Source organism: Narcine bancroftii, chromosome 2 (genome assembly GCF_036971445.1).
Source record: "Narcine bancroftii isolate sNarBan1 chromosome 2, sNarBan1.hap1, whole genome shotgun sequence".
NCBI classification, from domain to species: Eukaryota; Metazoa; Chordata; class Chondrichthyes; order Torpediniformes; family Narcinidae; genus Narcine; species Narcine bancroftii.
Genome location: NC_091470.1, coordinates 31,248,483 through 31,263,231, shown reverse-complemented (window position 1 = coordinate 31,263,231; position 14,749 = coordinate 31,248,483). Strand labels below are relative to the sequence as shown.

At 43.1% G+C, this 14,749-nt stretch overlaps 2 long non-coding RNA genes across 2 annotated transcripts; one reads left to right on the top strand and one right to left on the bottom strand.

The window, feature by feature from the left end:
- Positions 1-4,458: 4,458 nt before the first annotated feature.
- On the bottom strand, positions 4,459-8,431 carry LOC138752290 (uncharacterized). Its single transcript, XR_011350489.1, has 3 exons — positions 8,317-8,431; positions 5,976-6,128; positions 4,459-4,659 (listed from the first exon to the last, which is right to left on the bottom strand). It is a non-coding gene; the product is annotated as an uncharacterized lncRNA (long non-coding RNA).
- On the top strand, positions 7,986-10,739 carry LOC138753312 (uncharacterized). The gene is made up of 2 exons (XR_011351099.1): positions 7,986-8,271; positions 10,527-10,739. It is a non-coding gene; the product is annotated as an uncharacterized lncRNA (long non-coding RNA).
- Positions 10,740-14,749: the final 4,010 nt, after the last annotated feature.

The following is a 14,749-nucleotide window of genomic DNA, read 5'->3' as shown; positions in this document are numbered from 1 at the left end:
TGTATTGAAGTAGAAAATACATTTGTCCTGATTTGTGATTATAATCCTTTATATAAGAAATTAGTGCCAGAAATATTTGTACAAATCCTTAATAGGATTAAATCAAGTGCTGGTGTATTTGAACAAATATGCCAACCTACGTTTTAAATAGAGTAGTAACTAGTATTTTTTTGCCCTGATTTAATAATGGTGTAATTTATAACGTTATTAAACAATTGATTCATCCAATAATTAACAAGGAGGCATAATGTACAGGCATAAAACAGAGATATCAATGGCTAATTTGCCTGCGTAACCCAGTAGTAAACTAAATTTGCCTGGAGCAATTGTTAAGGCTTCGTGACAACGGGAAATCAGAGTCATACACCTGTCTTAGGGAACATTCATAGAAGTTTCTGGCCCATTGTGGTTTGCTCGAGAACCTTGAAGGGAGCATTGGTGCTTTCTCCTGGGGAAGAGAACTTCAGGGGCTTTGGGATGTCTGAGTGGAAGACAGGTGCCCTCACAGAACAGCTTTCACAATCAATAGACCTCTGAAATGAAGATCTAAAATACTTTGGAAAAATATACCATATTAAAAATACTACAACTTTAAGATTGTTTTTATAAATAAAGCACTTGAAGTGCTAATGACTGAAAATCAATTTACACCATGGAAATTAACCAATAAGAAATAAAGAAAATACCCCTGGAAATCACCAATAAAAGTCATTTGATGCTAAAAATCACAATTTTATGCTCATTTCCAGGTGTCATTCACTAACGTTATTTTTGGATTAGACTTTAATATTTTTCTTCCCTACCAATATATTTCCATAATTTTCTGCATAGGAAAGGGATCTGCAGTAGCAAAATTTCAATATGTGGTAATTGTTAAAAGCTTGAGGAATGCTAGCTTTGGTCAATTCACAGGATCCATTCACTCAGTCAGACTTCTGTAGTCGATGATAACTTTTCACCTCTGATATTTCAGTTTCCTCTTTTCCTAAGTTAAGTTTACATTTATTTCTCAGATTATTCATGGCACAGTGCGAAAGACTCTTCTGTGAATAGTCCAACATTTATAAAGATGGACAAAATAGAAGGCTAGAGGCATAATTACAGAGTATAAAGTTACAATTTAAATGAAAAGGTCAAATTGTGCAAGGCAAGGGTAGTAAGAGAGCACTGATTTGGGGTCCATTCAGGAGTTTGAGGAAGAAACTGTCTTTAAACCTGTTGGTGCATGTTGTCCCACACTTGAGCATTTTTCCTGATGGGAGGAGGGAGAAGAGAGTGTGCCTGAGGTGCGATGGGTCCTTCAGTGTGTTGGCTTCCTTTTCTAGGCCACAGGAGGTGTAGATAGAGACCATGGAGGGGAGGGTAGATTGTGTGATGCTCTGAGTTGCATTCTGCAGCTTGACTGACCTTGAGCCAAACGGCTCCCACCCAATGCCGTGGTGCATCCAGCAAATAGTCCAGAAGTCATTGAGGGCGACATGCCAAGCTTCTTTTGTCTTCTAAGAAAATGGAAAACTTAATAGTTTATTTCCATGAATAGTCAAGACTTCATTCATTTTATTACTTCCTCCATTTTTCCCTTTTCAAATACTTTCTCCATCTCTCTCCTGATCTCCAATGGAATTTGAAAGAGTGCCCAAGGGCTCCCAAATGATGTCAGGAGCTGAAAGCTGATTGAATTGGAGGCTTGGATCTGGTGCTTGGGTTGCCAATGGATCAAACGAGTCTGCGCTACAGAGGCTGTAGGAGTGCAGGAGGCAAGCTACAGACATGAAGTTTCTCTGAAGGGACTCTCTTTTATTTTTCTTTCTCTTAATGTGGCAGGTGCCAGGCAATGCTAGTGACACCTTTCAATGTGCCTTTAAGGCAGGAAAATGTGGAGGTAATTTGTGTACAGTAATATTACATTTTGTGTATTAGTAATTGATAGTAAAGGATTCTTGAATCTTGAGGCTAAAGCTGATTGAGTTTCAAAGCTCTGCTGCCTTCACTTTAACGAAAAGTCCAATTTACGTGACCCAGCCTTATAATGTCCATTCAAACTGAGTCCTTCAAAAACCGTCTTTCAAGGATCTTTATTGTTATGAGCTCATAGGACCCATAAACTCAACAGCAATAGATATTCACCAAGACAAATGGTTACTTGAACAAAAGTTGCTTTTAATTATCTTTAAACATGAAAACAGAATCACACTTTAACTTGTCACTATTGACTATATTAACCTAACTTAACTCCCTTCTAATTCAAAGCGCACGTGTATGTAATGTGTGTGTAAGTTCAGAAAAGTTCTTTGGTTCACAGTCCAATCTCACTTCTCATTCCTCCATGTTCACTGGTTGCAGGCAATTCTGATACTGTGCACAGAATTTAACATTATAAGTTCACCAGGCTTTGGTGCTTGAAAGGTAAATGGTTACTGCTCAGGAAGGTTCTTGTCAGTTTAGAGAGAGGAATTAGTTATTCCTTTAGGATTCCTTTTTAATCAGCCACTCCAGTATCTTGCTGACAAAACTTTCCCCCTTCAGGGTTCTCCAGATGATAACCTCTTTCTTTCAGGTCACCACAGAGTTCCTTCTTGTTTCTCTTATTCCAAATGAAACATTAGACAGTCAGTCCCCTCCTCTTGCATGACCCACAAGGGCTCTGACCAGGCTGAACCAAAAACTCACAACCCATTTTCCAAATGGGGTTTTCCACAAGGTTGCCAGCTTGTCCTGTTCCAGTCCCAGCTGTTACTGGCTGTAACACTATAATAGTGATCTGTGTGTGTGTGTGTGTGTGTGTCTCTCTCTCTCTCTCTCTCTGAGAGAAAGCCCACTTGACTCTGAACAGCAAGTTCCCCTCCAGACTGTCTGTGGCTACGAAAAGCTCTTTCATCTGTTGCCTTTTTGTAAACAACAATTCATTAGTGAAGTCCCTTGGGCACTCTCCAAAGCTTTTTCAAAGCTTTTTCTGAAGCCCCGACATGTCTAGCATTAGCAGAACTCCAGTATTTTAAATAAGATCTGTTTTAAAGTGTTTGTATGTGACCTACACTAAAAAACTCTTCCCCAATTTATCTCCCAAAAACATATCTTAATACTGTCACACTATGATTTTGCTCAGATATGCATCTGGAATCTGCACTAGCCTCTATTTATCCATTAAGAACATGAGAGCTGAAGAAAGTTTGGCAACCTCTTGAAATGGCACCACCAGTAAGATTGTGGTTGATCCTGTGTCAGATTTTCTGTTTAATCCTCACATCTTCTGTTGGGAAAAATTAATTGACTCTCATCTGCACTCATCGATGGGCATTCAACAGTCGTCCAAGGACTTACAGTCATCTATTTAAAGACATATTCTGCATCAGTGCTAAATGGCTGATCTCATCACCACCCCTGGAACCACCACCACTCTATTAACTTGAAATCAGGCCCCAGGCTCAAGATTCCCGAGAGGAACATCTTCTTGGTACCCACTCGACACTTCCTGGGTAAAGAATCCTGCTTCTAAATGAGATTATCTTCCAGCCTTTCAAATTCCATTGCGCAAATCCTCTTAAATCTCTCCTCAAGGAACTAAACCTATCTTTCCAAGAGTCAATCTGTTGAATGCATTCTGCAATAACTGAACGAGCGTTTCTCTCTTCTGATATTGAGACTGAAACTCCACATTATTATCTTATGTAGACTATCAGTTGTTTAATTACCTCTCTGGTACTTAACCAGTTCAGACTCTCATCCTCCCCTCTCCAAACATGAAAATATCCTTAATATCCCTTTTGATCCTGTTTATACTAACTCAAAGGGGAAAATCTTTAGACTCATTCTACATTAATTACACGATGGTATTGTGAGTGGTTCAATAGATCCTGTTTCTTGATGCATTCTAATACGTGCCTGTCAAACATTTAGAGTTTATTACCCAACCCCAAACAACCAATTTTCCCCTGCAACCGCTGCAACCGTGTCTGCCTGTCCCGCATCGGACTTGTCAGCCACAAACGAGCCTGCAGCTGACGTGGACTTTTTACCCCCTCCATAAATCTTCGTCCGCGAAGCCAAGCCAAAGAAGATTTCAGGTCAACTTGACATGATCCCACCTGACCGTGAATTATTAATAATGTACTAATTATTTGGTCCTTTGATATCAGTGCCCACATCATTTATTTCATTATGGATAATTTCTTCTAGCCCCTTTACTTATAGCTTATAACTTATAGCTTGTGTTATACAGATCAATTAAAACTTTTCTTTACATTGCCCATTATTCATACAAAAACAAAAATCACAATTTTTTTTTGTGTCCAAGTCAGTCCCGTGAAGGCTGTTTCTAAATGAAATGATCTTTCAGCCTTTCAAATTCCACTTAATCTTCTTAAATCTCTTCTCAAGGAATTGAATTTCCAAGAGTCAATCCCTTGAATGCACTGTGAAGCTCCACATTATATTCATAAATGGCTGATGTACCACCAATAATTCACAAAAGTCTTTTAATAGCTAAAGACCAGAACACTATCAAACAATTATCCACTTCCTTGACTGAACACAGCAAAAGTAAAAGGGTGGCATGCAAGGGGTTATGGGTAATCTCAGGAGGCATGTCTAATCTGTAGCAGGCAATCATGGTGTAGCAGTTGTTTACCAAATTCATACCCCTCCTTTCTAGGAAGAACCCTGCGGGATGAGAACAGAAGAGAGTTTACAAATTAAGTCTATCCAGAGGTCTCCTCTATCGCAGCATGGCAAATTTTTGGTGGGGGGGGGTGGTGGGGCTGCCATAACATCAGATCAGATTGATGGGTTGGCCCATTAACAAATCAAGCACCAAGGGGCGAGAACAGGTGAGGGTGTAAGGGACTGAGGTACTGATACATCATTGGTAGCAATAGTTCCCTGGGATAAGGGTTGGTCAGCTGCAGATTTGGGGACCCCTAAGATTGGATTGGGGGAGAGTGTCAGAGGAAAGTCAGTGGTGGTCGGGGGATCCCAATGATGGCAAATCTCAGATCAAGACCATGTCTTCTCGCCCATCAGGGAAGGCAATGTGGGCATACTGGGGGTTGGCATGGAGGAGGCGGACCCTCTCAACCAGTGGGTCAATCTTAGATTGCTTGATATAGGTCCTTGTGAGGTAAGCCAGGTGGGCAGAATTCTGAGGGAAGGTAAAAATCCTTTCATGAGGTGTGCTGTTGATGGCCATATATAACAGTGACCAAATGGAGTGAATTGCATCTTGGAGAACTTCTTGCCAATGGGAGATGTGGAAACCCTAGGACCTTAGTGCCAGGATTATGGTCTTCCAGACTTCGGCACTTTCCCTTTCCACTTGCCCATTACCCCTGGGATTTTAGCTGGTGGTCCCAGTCGTGATGATACTCCTGGCCTGCAGGTTCCCCTGCAGCTCTTCACTCATGAATGATGTACCCGGTTACTGTGGATAAAGCCGGGGTACCCAAAGAGTGCGAAGATACTATGGAGACCTTTGATAACAGTGGCTGTGGTAATGTCAGGGCATGGGATGGTGAAGGGGAAATGGGAAAATTCATCAATAACAATAAGGCACTAGACATTCTGGTTGGAGGAGGGGAGGGATCCCTTGAAGTTGATGGCAAGGTGCTCAAAGGGGCACATAGCCTTGATGAGATGCACCTTGTCTGGCAGGTAGAATTGTGGTTTTCATTCGGCACAGAGCTGGCAGTTTCTAGTGATTGTCTGAATCTCCTTGACAGCATAAGGTAGATTCCGAAATTTGACAAAATGAAAAACCCTGGTAACTCCGAGATGACAGAGATTATTGTGAAGAGTATTGTTTGTCCATTTGAAGACAAGCACAGGTTCCACAGGATAGGGCATCCGGGGGCTCATTAGGTTTGCCAAGTCTGTAGAGGATATCATAGTTGTAAGTAGAAGTTGTAAGTAGACAGTTCGATTCTCCACCTGAGGTTTTTATCATTTTTTATTATTAAACATGAATGCAACTGTTCGCTGACCTGTGAGAAGAGTGAACCGTTTCCCAGTGAGGTAGTCCCTTCAGAGGCGTACAACTTCCATGATAGCCTGGGCCTCTTTCTTGATGGAGGAGTGGCGAATCTCAGGGTCTTGGAGGGTCCGATGACAGGGCCTGTCCGCCTGGTTGAGAGTGGCTGCCAGGTTAAATTCAGACGTATCACTCTCTACTTGGATTGGTGTTAAAACTTGTCTATGGCAAGGTAATCATGGTTGCCTTGGCAAGGTAATCTTTGACCTGTTCGAATGCCTTTTGGGCTTCTTTTGTCAAGGGAAATGTTGTGTCTTTGACCAGTGGCCGAATCTTGTCTGCCTATTTGGGGACCCATTGAGCGAAGTAAGAGAAGAACCCAAGGCATCTCTTCAGATCTTTTAGGGTATGCTGGAGGGGCAGCTCCATCAATGGATGTGCATGGTCAGGGTCTGGCCAATGATGCTATTCTCAACAAGACAGCCAAGGATGGCCAGCTGTGCTGTCCAGAAGACACATTTGTCCTTGATACAAGTCAGGTTCATGAATTTTGCTGCTTGAAGGAACTTGTTGAGATCAGCATCATGGTCCTGCAGATTGTGGCCACAAATGGTAACATTATTGAAGTAAGGGAAAGTAGCCTGTAGATTGTAGCAGTCCACCATTCAGCCCATTTCCCATTGGAAAATGGAGACCACGTTTGTGACACAGAGAGGGACCAAAAGGAAGTGACGGAGATGACCGTCCACCTTGAAAGCTATATATTGGAGGTCCTCTGGGTGGATTGGGAGCTGGTGTTAGGCCAACTTCAGGTCAATCATGGAAAACATTCGATACTGTGCATTCTGTTTGACCATATTGGATATGTGGAGAAGGGGGTACCCATCGAGCTGTGTATACTGATTGATAGTCTGGCTGTAGTCAATGACCATCCTATTCTTTTTCCCGCTCTTGACCACGACAACCTGGGGCCTCCAAGGACTATTGCTTGCCTCGATGATGCCCACGCCCAATAACTGATGGACCTCTGACTTGATAAATGCTCTGTCTGCAGCACAGTACTGTCTACTTCAGGTGGCTACTGGCTTGCAATCAGGTTTGAGGTTGGTGAACAATGGGGGGGGGGGGTTGGGTCAATCTTGGGGGTTAAATGCCACACATCACCTGCGAGAGGCCATCTGAGTACTGTTCATCACTGATGGTAAGGTGAGGAAAAGACCCATTGAATTTCAAGGTAACCTTCTGCAGTTGCCCCAGTAGCAATGAGGCACAGAGCCGAGTCATGACTAGCAGTTCGTGCACTACGCCTCCAACAGTCAAGGACACTATGCAGGACACATGGATGGCCACGGAGTATGACTCAGACATGAAAGATATCCTGTGCTTGGCGGGCCATACTTTAATGGACAGACTTTTAGTCTGCCTGTACTCCCGCTATCAAATAAGCATTTGATAATGGGTACGTCCATCATGGATGTGGCGAGTTCATGCAGAGCCTCCCGATCCAGTGTGATGGATGCCAGTATGGATTTAGTGTCCGAGACTTTAGGGTGCTCCTACTCACAAAATGGCCACCCTCCGCTCCAAGGTGATCTTCCTCGACCCCTCATGACATATGCCAAGGAAGATGGGATTTGGTGCAAAGACCAAAATGGTGTGTCCCATGATTTGCATATGGGGTTGCTGGAGTACAGTGGAGATGACGCTGATTGCAATGCCCAGGATAGCGAAAGGTCGCGTGTGGCGCTGCTGGATCTTGCGCACAGTTTAGATTGGCAAACTTTGGCGTAATGCCCCTTTTTCCGGCACTGGGAGCATCGTGCATCCTTGGCAGGGCATCATTTCCTTTCGTGTTTGCCCCGCCCGCAAAAGTAACAACTGGAGGGATTGCCCATGATGGTGGCCAAGGTTTGGACATTAGAGTAGTGGGCTGGTGTATGGGGCCGATCACTCGTGGGGTGGGATGATGACCCATCCCAGGATAATGGCGTCCATGGTGACCAAGCAGCCAAATAGTCATCAGTGTTCTGGAGGGCCACCTCTAGTGTTTCTGTGTCAAATCGAGTACCTTTTGCTCCAGTAATCACTAGTGTATGTACCCGGAGCAGAGGCTAGCAATGTACACATCTCTAATGAGGTCCTCAGCACTTTATTCAGCTGACACAGGCTCAGCACAGGATCTGGAAGGCCTACAGGAACTCAGCACTAGACTCATCAGGGTGTTGTTTTCTGGTGGCCAGGAGGTGCCTGGCATAGACCTCGCTAACCTTTGGGCGATATTAGACCTTGAGGATCTCCATTGCTTCCTGGTATGAGCTGGCATTGCTAATCATGGGGAAAATTTGGGGCCTGACCTGTGAGAGGAGCAGTCTCAGCCGATTTGTGTTGGTGGTGACGGTGTCCGAGAAGTTTTCGAAGCATTGTAGCCACAGCTTGAAGGTGTTCAGGACGTCCAGTGACTGGGTGGGGCGGGGGGGGGGGGGGGGGTGGGGGCATCGATGTCAAGTTTCTCTGGTTTTAAGTACAGTGACCTTGCTTTGCACAAATTGATTTTTTTTCAATTGTGACATCATACACTGAAATTGTGCTCTTGTTCTCCTACAGTATACAGCTGTATAAATGTTAGAGTTAACCAATTAGACTGCTCCCAGAAGGACCATAGAATACTACAGCACAGAAAGCAGGCCATGCAGCCCCTCTAATCTGTGCTGACCATCATCTTGCTAGTCCCACTGACCTGCTCCTAATCCATAACACTTCAGGCCTCTCCCATCCATGCATCTATCCAATTTATTCTTAAACCACAAGATCGAGCCCGCATTCACCACATCAGATGGCAGGTCATTCCACACTCCCACCACTCTCTGAGTGAAGAACTTCCTCCTAATGCTCCTCCTAAACCTTTCCCCTTTCAGCTTAAAACTATGACTCCCTCGTATCTATCTCCCCCAAACTAAGTGGAAAAATCTAGCTGCATCCATTCTGTCTATTCCTCTCAAAATCTTGTAAACCTCTATCAAATCTCCCCTCATTCTTCTTCACTCCAAGGAATAAAGTCCCAACCTGTAATTCAATTCCTGAAGACCTAGCAACATCCTAGTAAATCTTTTCTGCACTCTTTCAATCTTATTGATATCTTTCCTATAGTGAGGAACCCAGAACTGCACACGATATCCCAAATTTGGCCTCACCAATGTCTTAAATAACTTCAACATAACATCCCAACTCCTAATACTTAATACTTTGATTTATAAAGGCTAAGATACCAAAACTTTCTTTACAACCCTGTCCACTCTGTGCCAGGTATATTGTGACAAATAAATTAAAATCTAATCTTAGAGCTCAGACGGATGTGGAAAATCACTCCAGAACTTAAAAGTAAAAATAAATCTTTCTGACATCTAGTCTGTCAAAGTTCAAAGTGTCTCTTCAGAAGTTCTCCTGCTTTGGTGCAAGTGGAGGGAAAATCCAGTTTACAATATTGGAGAAGCATGGTGAGGGGTTGGGGGGGGGGTGCGCTGGGGAGAGGACTCTCTTTATCCCATTGTACATACATACATGAATCTAGGTCCATCAGAGTTATTACGCTCCATTTCGTGTCCACAAAGAAAATCATATTAATCGCATTTACCCGATCTGCTCCTGTATGTTTCACTTTTCCCTTTGTCTGATTGTGGTGATGCAACCAGGCACTGGGCCATGTGCCCACCAGCCTAATGCCGGGGGCGACCTCTGTACTGCAGGAAGGCCACCTGGGAGGCTGACTCCACCAGGCCGGCTGTCAATCACCGACCTGTGTATAGACTTGAACCGGCCCCTCCCGGGCCAATCACGTGTGGAGCTATCGGACTATTCCTGGTGAACAGCAGAGTTTAAGTGGATTCAAGCCTGTAGTACAGTATTTTCTGTGTTTTATGTCTGCTTGCTGCACCACAGCGCACCACAATCATAAAATCTGATGCAGGTATGATAGGTGAAAGGAAAAAAAAACAAACTGGCTTTTGCCTCAGCTTCTTAAAACCTCCCAAGTTATATAAAATCCATGTGGCTGTAAAAGGAGGAAGTATGTGAACACAGGTCTATATCTCCCAAATGCCTCAAATGTTTGTTAATTTATGTCACGTTTTTAAAGGCAAAATATCTGCTTACACACAGCATTTGGGAACTGTTGGCAGAAATGCAAAGCAACATGCAGGCCAATTACGAATGGTTTGTTTGCACAACTTACTTGCTGTCAGTAACAGAAGGCTTGCTTGCTAAGAAATGTTAGCAGGTCTCATGTGGGAGGTCTAGGACTCCTGCACAAACACATACAAGCTGTGTTTTTGATCTTTCTGAGTAGCCTTTGCTCCTATCACTCGAACTATAGTTGTGGAGCCCACCAGTAAGTCACCAATCTCCTGTGGTTTTCCTGTGGAGTACTCCTGTGGAGTAGGTTTACATTGACCAGCACAACATTGTGGGCTGAAGGGCTTGTACTGTGCTGTAAAGTTCTATGTTTGACATGGTGTCAGTTTATGTTTGGTGAGTAATACAGCGCATTTCAACATGGTATGTTCTGCAGCCACTATACATCACAGATGGAGATACTGGAGTGTCAGGGCACTGGAAATCACCACTGGAAAGGGGTCATTTTGTTCCATATGTTCAGTTTCTCGAAAGTTGTTGGAGATCCGCTGATTCAGGCAACTCAAAAGATACCTTGATGAAGAGCTCAAGCCTGGAATGTTAGTGAAACATCTTTATCTTTGCTATATAAAGCATACTGTTTGACCTACTGAGTTTCTCTCACATTGTGTTTTTACCTCAACCACAGTGTCCTCAGACATTCATTTTTTACAATATAAGAAGGAGGAAGTACTGAACAAGGATTACAGAGAGCTAGGACAGAAACTAAGAAATAGGACAGCCAGGGTGGTGATCTCTGGTTTGCTACCTGTACCAAGTGCAACTGAGGACAAAAATGGAAGATTAAGAAAAATGAATGTGTGGCTGAGCAGCTGGTGTAAAGGACAGGTTTTTGGGATCACTTTTGGGGAAGGCATGACCTCTACAAGAAGGATGGGTTACACCTAAACCCAAAAGGGGTCAATATATTGGCAGCTAGGTTTGGTACAGCCGTCGGGTGCGGTTTAAACTAATTTGGCAGTGGGGTGGGAACCTGTATGATAGGGCAAAGGACAGAAAAGATAAAACAGGAAAAGTTAGGTTAGGCAGCGAAAGTAAAAAATCAGAAAGAGCAAGGAGGGTGAAAAAAGCAAATCTGAAGGCTTTATATCTTAATGCAAGAAGCATTCGGAACAAGGTAGATGAATGAGCTGTGGAAATTGAGATAAACAAATATGATTTGATTGGGATTACAGAAACATGGCTCCAGGGTGGGCAAGCCTGGGAACTTAACATCCCGGGGTATACGATATTTAGGAGGGATCGGCAAGAAAGAAAAGGGGGTGGGGTAATATTGATGGTGAGAGAAGGGACCGACACGATTGACAGAAAGGATATCAACTCGGAAGGTGCGGAATCTATATGGGTAGAACTGAGGAATAGCAAGGGGCGGAAAATGTTAGTGGGGGTGGTATATAGGCCTCCAAATAGTAGTGTAGAGGTGAGGGAAGGCATTAAAAGAGAAATTAGAAAAGCGTGCAATAAGGGAACAGCTGTCATCATGGGAGACTTTAATTTGCATATAGATTGGACTAGCCAAATTAGTAAAAATACTGAGGAGGAGGAATTCCTTGAATGTTTACGGGACGGTTATCTAGACCAATATGTCGAGGAACCAACTTGGGAGCAGGCCATTTTAGATTGGGTATTATGCAATGATAAGGGGCTAATCAACAATGATGTTGTACGAGGCCCTTTGGGTAGGAGTGATCACAATATGATCGAATTCTCACTCGACATGGAGAGTGATGAAATTAAAACCGAGACTAAGGTCCTGAATTTAAATAAAGGGAATTATGATGGTATGAGACAGGAGTTGAGTAAGATTGATTGGGTGGTGTTTATGGGGGAGTTGACTGTGGATAGACAATAGAAAGCATTCACAGATCTAATGGAGAAATTGCAAAAATCGTTTATACCGGTTTGGCAAAAAAAAAGCCAAAAAAGGTGAATCAACCGTGGATAACAAGGGAAATTAGAGACAGCATTAGGTCCAAAGAGAGAGCATATCAATTGGCCAAAAAAATTACCACAACCGAAGACTGGGAGCAGTTCAAGATGCACCAAAGGAGGACAAAGGGATTAATCAAGAGAGCAAAAATAAATTACGAAAATAAGCTTGCGGCAAATATAAAAACCGACTGCAAAAGGTTTTATAAATATGTCAAGAGGAAAAGACTGGTGAAATCCAGAGTAGGTCCTTTGCAGTCGGAATCAGGGGAATATATAATGGGGAATAAGGAAATGGCAGACCAATTAAATTCTTACTTTAGTTCTGTTTTTACAAGAGAGGATACAAATAACCTCCCAAGGATGTTGGGAAACATAGAGACTAATGCAAGGGAGGAACTGAAAGAAATCAGTATCTCTAAGGACATGGTCTTGGGGAAAATGATGGAATTGAAGGCAGATAAATACCAAGGGCCTGATAATCTACATCCTAGGGTACTCAAGGAAGTGGCCATTCAGATAGCAGATGCTTTAAGAATTATTTTCCAGAACTCGATAGACTCAGGATCAGTCCCCCTGGATTGGAGGGTAGCTAATGTTACTCCACTATTTAAAAAGGGGGGTGGAGAAAAAGCGGGGAATTATAGGCCAGTGAGCCTTACATCAGTAGTGGGCAAAATGATGGAATCCATTATTAAGGATGTAATAACGGAGCGTATGACTAGCAGAGAAGGGATCGGACGGAGTCAACATGGATTTACAAAAGGTAAATCGTGCTTGACAAATCTATTGGAATTCTTTGAGATGGTGACAGGTAAAATAGATGGGGGAGAGCCAGTGGATGTGGTGTACCTGGACTTCCAAAAGGCCTTCGATAAGGTCCCGCATAAACGACTGGCTTCCAAAATCAAGGCTCATGGGATTGGGGGGAAAGTATTGATGTGGATTGAGAACTGGCTGGCAGGTAGAAGACAGAGAGTTGGGATAAATGGCTCATTTTCTGAGTGGCAGGCGGTGACCAATGGGGTGCCACAGGGATCTGTACTGGGACCTCAGCTGTTCACAATTTACATTAATGATCTGGATGAGGGGATTGGATGTAATATCTCCAAATTTGCAGATGACACTAAGCTAGGAGGGGTTGTGTGCATGGAAGAGGGGGTCAGGAAGCTCCAGTGTGATTTGGATAAATTGAGGGACTGGGAAGATACATGGCAAATGCACTACAATGTGGATAAATGTGAGGTTATCCACTTTGGTAATACAAACCGGAGGGCAGATTACTATTTGAATGGCAATAGATTAAGAGATGGGGAAGTGCAGAGAGACCTAGGGGTACTTATACATCAGTCTCTGAAGGCGAGCATGCAGGTACAGCAGACGGTTAAAAAGGCAAATGGTATGTTGGCCTTCATATCAAGAGGGTTTGAGTATAGGAACAAGGATACCTTACTGCAGCTGTACAGGGCCTTTGTGAGACCCCACCTGGAGTATTGTGTGCAGTTTTGGTCACCTTATCTAAGGAAGGATGTTCTTGCAATGGAGGGAGTGCAGAGGCGATTCACCAGGCTAATACCTGGAATGGCAGGAATGACTTATGAGGAAAGATTGCACAAATTGTGATTGTACTCTCTGGAGTTTAGAAGATGGAGAGGGGATCTCATAGAGACATATAAAATTCTGGCAGGACTGGACAGAATGGATGCAGATGGGATGTTTCCAATGGTGGGAAAATCCAGAACCCGGGGCCATGGTTTGAGGATAATAGGCAAACCATTTAGGACCGAGATGAGGAGGAATTTCTTTACCCAGAGGGTGGTGAATCTGTGGAATTCATTGCCACAGAGGGCAGTAGAGGCAGGTTCATTAAATATATTTAAGAGGGAATTAGATATATTTCTTCAGTATAAGGGCATTAAAGGTTACGGAGAGAAGGTGGGGATGGGGTACTGAACTTTAAAATTAGCCATGATCTCGTTGAATGGCGGAGCAGGCTCGAAGGGTCGAATGACCTACTCTTGCTCCTATCTTCTATGTTTCTATGTTTCTGATTGATGCCTTGTAGATGTTAGAAAAGCTTTGGGGTTTCAGGATGTGAATTACTCATTATAGTTGAGCCACCTTTGACTTTATCTGGTAAGTTTGATGTTCAAAGAGTATGCTTGTGCAGACTTTATCAAAACCCAACCTGCTGGTGAACAAGCAATTAAAAGGGCAAATACTATTTCAGCTTTGGCCATATGCGGATTTGACTGCAGGTGTAAGGAACTCATATTGTAAATGAATTGGTGAAAACACAATGCTTGGGAAGCTCAGTGAATTTTAAATAGCAAAGATTAAAAATACATAACCACTGTTTTGGACTTGAGCCCTTCATCAAGGTATGAACAAAATGTAGTAAAAACACACCAAAGTGTTGAGGGATCTCAGCTGATCTTTCAGCGTTCATAGGAGACAAATAAATATTGCATAATATATAAATAAATACACACACACACACACACACACATATATATATATATATAGAGAGAGAGAGAGAGAGAGAGAGAGAGAGAGAGAGAGGGGGGGGGAGAGAGAGAGAATGAGAGAGTAAAAGGGAGGAAGTGAGAAGGAAAGAGAAGGGTGAGTGGTGTAAGAAAAAAGCTTATGGCCCTTGGTATTCCCAAGGGG